This window comes from Vicia villosa, linkage group LG7, assembly GCF_029867415.1.
Source record: "Vicia villosa cultivar HV-30 ecotype Madison, WI linkage group LG7, Vvil1.0, whole genome shotgun sequence".
NCBI lineage: Eukaryota > Viridiplantae > Streptophyta > Magnoliopsida > Fabales > Fabaceae > Vicia > Vicia villosa.
Window position 1 is genome coordinate 121,684,818 of NC_081186.1, and position 6,328 is coordinate 121,691,145.

At 29.6% G+C, this 6,328-nt stretch overlaps 1 long non-coding RNA gene across 4 annotated transcripts; it reads left to right on the plus strand.

Moving 5' to 3' along the window:
- The first annotated feature begins 806 nt into the window (after positions 1–806).
- On the plus strand, positions 807–5,547 carry LOC131616749 (uncharacterized). 4 transcript variants are annotated; one of them, XR_009288206.1, is made up of 7 exons: positions 807–1,032; positions 1,890–2,093; positions 2,912–3,021; positions 3,374–3,486; positions 4,627–4,816; positions 5,098–5,209; positions 5,343–5,547. It is a non-coding gene; the product is annotated as an uncharacterized LOC131616749 (long non-coding RNA). The 4 variants fall into 4 exon arrangements; XR_009288204.1 differs by having other exon boundaries at positions 1,890–1,962; positions 2,058–3,021; XR_009288205.1 differs by having other exon boundaries at positions 1,890–1,962.
- The last annotated feature ends 781 nt before the right edge of the window (positions 5,548–6,328 follow it).

Here is a 6,328-nt window from a genome sequence, read left to right on the forward strand (position 1 = left end):
AATTATTTCGTTTTTAAAAAATGAAATTGTAAAAATTTAATTTGATGGCAATTTATATTTTATATAATAAAATTGTAAAATTTTAATCATTATTTTTTCTATTTTATTAATTTTATTTATGGTAGTTTTTTATTTAGTTTAATTTTATTATTAATTATTTCGTTTTTAAAAAATAAAATTGTAAAAATTTAATTTGATGAGAATTTATATTTTAAAAAATAAAATTGTAAAATTTTAATCATTATTTTTTCTATTTTATTAATTTTATTTATGGTAGTTTTTTATTTAGTTTAATTTTACTATTAATTATTTCGTTTTTAAAAAATAAAATTGTAAAAAATTTAATTTGATGAGAATTTATATTTTAAAAAATAAAATTGTAAAAGTTTAATCATTATTTTTTCTATTTTATTAATTTTATTTATGGTGGTTTTTTATTTAGTTTAATTTTACTATTAATTATTTCGTTTTTAAAAAATAAAATTGTAAAAATTTAATTTGATGAGAATTTATATTTTAAAAAATAAAATTGTAAAAGTTTAATCATTATTTTTTCTATTTTATTAATTTTATTTATGGTGGTTTTTTATTTAGATTAATTTTACTATTAATTATTTCGTTTTTAAAAAATAAAATTGTAAAAATTTAATTTGATGGGAATCGAACCCACATTTTAAATCATTTAATTGGACTATGTGAACCACTAAGACACTACACTGTGTTATTCCGTTTTTTTTAGTTATATTTATTGCTTCAACAAATTACTCACTCTCACGTTTAAACAATGTTCAAAAACCTAAGAAACCACCACCCACTCACTCTCACGTTGTAGCTACTCGACTTCAAACGCCAAAAACCAACAATATTCAATCGCTTACGCTTACGCAAATAAAATTTGCAAAACCTAAAAATCACTTCTCTTGTGTTCAACCGTGTTCTGTTGCTATCACCGTGTCTTCGCCGGTGTTCTGTTGCCACAATCTCGCCGGAGCCTAGCATTGTGGTCTTCTTCATCTTCACACTTCAATTCAGGTATTCTCTTGACATTATATACATTTCGTTCCTCGGAGTCCCATCACCGCATCTTCACACTTTAATAAGAAATACCAGTACTATCAAGTTATGGCTTAAGCTAAAAATCAATTGAAATCATGAATTTCAGTTTCCATAGCTAGGGTTTTGTTCCTGTTTTTTTGATGTGGTGAATTTGTTCCTATTCTTGTCTGAAATTAGATGATTTTAAGTTAGGTTGAATATAAACTTATGTGATTTTTGTAAACAAGGTGTTTGTTGAAATGATTTTAGTCTTAGGCTTCAAAGTTTGCAACCTTGAAGATTCATTCTTGCTGGAAATTTTCATATACACACAGCTTGTTGTTGGCCTTTTCTCTTCAAACAAAAACTCTTTGAGGAAGTATTCCAACCAAACGAGTACATTTTGTTTCTTACTAATGACATGGTCACTTATTTTGCCTCTGCGTTGAATCGCGTGATTACATTTTGTTTATTACTTTTAAAATAGATCGTTTACCAATGCATGATTATGCCCAATCAGTATATGAGTAATCAATTATCTAAGTATGTCCTCTATCTTCATAATAGAGACGATTTTCAATAGCATTTTTATGTATTTCAGAATCTGAATTATAGCTCTTGTTTGAACAATCATAATACCCTATTCTGTTGATTGAACAATGTGGCTACTGAACTACAAGATCCCACACATAGCAGCATGATTATATATTTGAACTGGTTCATGACAGCTTGTTAGGAATGCAACTGTAATCTGGTGCAGAATTGAAGTGTTTAGTTTCTTTTGTAGTAACTTTGATTTGACATTATTAAAGGTTGTGATTTTTGTTTGTTTGTTTTGATTTGTGATTTAACAGAAACAAACAATTGGCCCAAGATGAGAACCTTTTCCTAGAAAACATTATACGGCTGCTACTTCAAGAATTTGTGGTATGTTAAACTGTTGCCCGTGTTTATAGATTGTTCTTTTGTTTGGGATTTCTGATATTTTAGATCACATCTTGTTGTACTTAAATTTTCCACAGGAGCAAGGTGATCTAAATCAAATTCAATTGTTTTTGGTCAGTGGGTAATTAATTGTGTGTTTGATTTTTTTTAGGTGACTTCTTCTCTAATATGATATGGTATTATTTTGTTACTTGCTAAATCTAGCGTGAGTTAGTACAATCAATCAGAAACTAGATATCGATTTACGTAGGGGTTTAATTAAACACTACTTACTAAATTTGTTTTAGTGATACGTTTTTTGGTTAATTGTGCTTGTTATAAAGTATAATTTGGTGGTGCTTTCTGTAGGAGTAGTTGTGGTTTGTGTATATTTGTGAATAGGTTCATTAGGTGCCTTCTAGTTTTCTGTAGATTATAAGTCTCCCTCCCCAAAGATTTAGGTACACTATGTTTGGATCCGCATTGGAATTTTATGAAATTGCAGTGAAATAGCACAGCTGCACAGAAGCTTTACATTGTAGCTTCATGAATATTGCGTCCAACTTAGATTGGGATGGGAGGTTTCCTATGCAAGCGCGGATCTAAACAAATGTTTAGTTGCATCCGCACCTAGTTTTTTTATAAGGAGAGCTGATATGGACTGAAGTGAGTATTACTATGTGACATTTGTGGCTACGTTGAGATTTTGTGAGGCTATGATATCTAACGTTTATGATCTGGATCTGGATGACTACGTTTTATTAAGATCCCTAGATGTCTAAATTATTAGTGACATCATAAATTACTAATCACCAATTGTGGATTGTCTGATGTTGATAGATATTACTAACAACAGGTTATATTTATATTCTTCTTCTAAGTTCTATTTTGTTTTTGTTCTTACTTTATTTTCTAATGAGATGTATTGAATGTTTGGTTGATGAAATGGTAGGGTATATTGATAAATGGACAGTTTCCAGGACCTCAGATTGAAGCTGTCACTAATGATAACTTGATTATCAGTGTTTTCAATAGCTTGGATCAACCTTTTCTGTTTTCTTGGTTAGTTTCTTTCTCTGCTAAATTTCTTGTTTAGTTTTGTGTTTCAAGTATTAGCTTCAAAAATAATATCATAGTTTTACTTTTTCATAGTTTTATAGTTACTTATTCAGATATAAGAAATATAGATACCGACATTGACACCTCGACACCGGTATTAATTTGAAAAAAATAATGTAATTACTAGTGTCGCAGTCGGTGTCATATATCAATCCTGGTGCACAACACCAATACTGGCACATCAACTTATCTTTTTTTAGAGGTCTCGGTGTACGAAGTTAGTTTTGAATAGTACAATGCTCCTATTATTTGAGTGTTAGGCTAATATTAAGAGGATGTGATGAATCTTGATTAGGAATGGAGTAGAGCAGAGAAGAAATTCATGGCAAGATGGAGTATATGGAACAAACTGTCCAATTCCACCAGGAAAGAACTTCACTTATGTTCTTCAAGTAAAAGATCAGATTGGTAGCTTCTTTTACTTTCCCTCCCTCTCAAAATTGAAAGAGTATTATTTAATTTAAAAGTGAAGAAGAATTTATCTTTAAGTTTAATGGATTTATTCGGTTTAATGGTATTTTTAGCGGTCAAATCAATAACAGAGTTTTGATTTGACAGTGATGGCCCAAACCAAACTAGTGGATTCCTTGGTTGGTTTAATCTTAATCTCGCATTGTTATTAAAATTAATTTTGTATGTGGATAATACTTTTTAAAACACCATGTTTCTTATCTAATTTGATTTCGTGGATATGTATATGGATTATGAAGAGGTAGGTGTTGGTGGTATTATATATATCATGGAGAGACAGGGACCACCTGTTGTGTTAACAGTTAATGGAGAATGATGGTAGTTGGCCGTATAGACAAGAGACAGATGGGAGATATGAAACATTTGAGAGATTAATTATATGAAACATTTGAGAGATTAATTATAACCATTTAATTAGTACTAATTACTTGCATCTTTAATTGATTTAGTTTTAATTATCAGAAAAGTTAATTGAAATTCTGTGAAACATATGGCCATCCCATGTCAGATTCCATTGCTTTGTATTGTAGCTCATGCACTTGATGTCAATGAAAGATATGTATCAAACAAGGGAACCAGTTAATATTTTTACTTCGACTTTCAAATAATTCTGTGAGAGTTGGGATAGAGAACAATGAAAGCGGGACGAGAGAATCTGCACATGTATAAATTACATGCATTGAGCTTGTTACAAGTATTGGCTACCCTGCTTACATTATTTCTAACAGGCTCCCTCAATTTAGAGTGTATATAAATCATATGCATTTAGCTTGTTACTTGTGTTAGTTATACAAGGACGGACCTCTCAAATGTTTAGTGAAAACATTTACAAAATTATTTTAATCACACTTTTCCCAATCCCATACTACATTATAAATATACAATAGTACAAACAAATTCTACGTTCAAACATTCTATTCTAACTTGCTTGCATTCAATATTCTATAATGGTTAACACTACTCTTTTCCATTCGCTGCAATTGTGAACTAGCTAGTACTACCATGTCCATAGATAAGTCTTACTAATTTGCACTATCACTTGTATTTTTTACACTATAATTATTTTTTGTGGTGCAGAGAGAAAGTGGTGGTTCCCGTGACGAAACCGTACGTAACGTTTGAAGGTGAAGGAAGAGAAGTAACAGTGATAGAATGGCATGATAGAACGAGTGATCCTGGTCCCAATGGACAACAGCTACGGACTTATAGAACTGCTTCTGTTACCGTTTTCGCTAATTATTTCTCTGCAAGAAATATCACCTTCAAGGTAATTCATTTTTTTCAAACTATTTGGAAGAATCCTCAAATATTGAAAGCGGTAATTAGTCAAATATAGATTGTTTCATTGTTATAGTAAAAAAACCGTACTCCATGTGTTCTCGCAATCTATAGCTACGTTCCAAAACTGTAAATATGTCCTTACATTCTCGTGACTTTGCACTGCATGTGTTTTTTTTTTCTTCAAGTTTTAGGATTATATTTATGGGGCAATGTATAACTTTTTTATTTGATTATCGTGTTTTTTTCATTCTACTTTTATGTATGTAGGTGTTGCAAAAGAATGATGCTAATGCATATATTTTGCGCTTTAAAATTTTAAGGTGGCGCATCTCTTCACACTGGGGTTTCTATTCCTCATCGCTTGCATTGGAAAAGAATGGTATATAATATATATTATATGTTTTTCATTATATTTTTTAGAGTAAAAAGTTTATTAACCTGAAACAGAACTATAAAAAGCATATACTTTGATAGATAAACTTACCGAGTTCTATTTCTTTTGTAATTTGTAGAGAAAGGAAAAGGGTGCAGATCCATCATTGACCGAGTTCTATTTTCTTTTCATTTTGACTTGGTTGTAATTTGGATTGTATTATCTTTTTAACTTGGTTGACAAATGATTAGTAATAACTTGATTTTTTGAATCATTTTTAGTAATGACTATGTAAGTACTTACCAATTATGTTATATGAATTCAAGGTTAATTTAAATTGAAAATTATAATTTTATTTTATATTATAGTTATTTAAATATATATAATGGTTCAAAAGTTTATTAAAATAAAAAAATTATTTAAATTGAGAAAGAATTTTCCTGCGGATTTACCTGCGGATATAAATTTACTGCAGATTTATCTGCGAAATTAGCTGTGGATTTACCTGCGGATTTATCTGCAAATTGTTTCCTGCGGATTTAGCTGCGGAAATACCTGCGGAATTACCTGCGAAATGTATTACCCACGAAGGTTTTAGCTGGGGACATAAAACCGCAGGAAAATCCGCAGGAAACACATTTCCTGCGGAAATTTAGCAAAAATCCGCAGGTAATTCCGCAGGAAATACGTGTATTTCTAGTAGTGTGTCAATAGAATTTGACTAATACAAATATAATTTTTATTTATGCAAGGTTAATATCAAAGTGTTTTAATTAAATAACAACTAAAATTTAAAATTATAAAATATGAGAATACATATTAATCTTATGATTTTTAAAATAAACATGGAAAATTTGTATTTTAATTATTATTTTTTAAGTAACGTGACTTTCATATTGTGAAAATAATGTGAAAACATATTGTTTTTTTTATTAAAGTAACACGTTGTTTTTTATTAAAGCATTACATACATGTTGTCTTTTACTAAAGTAAAGATATGAAATTATAATAAAAAATGACTAAGTTGGGATTAGAACCCACAACACACACGTTAAAAAAATACTCTCCCAACCGCTCAGCTACTGCACTCTATCAATACGTATTTTGCATAAAATTTATATATAA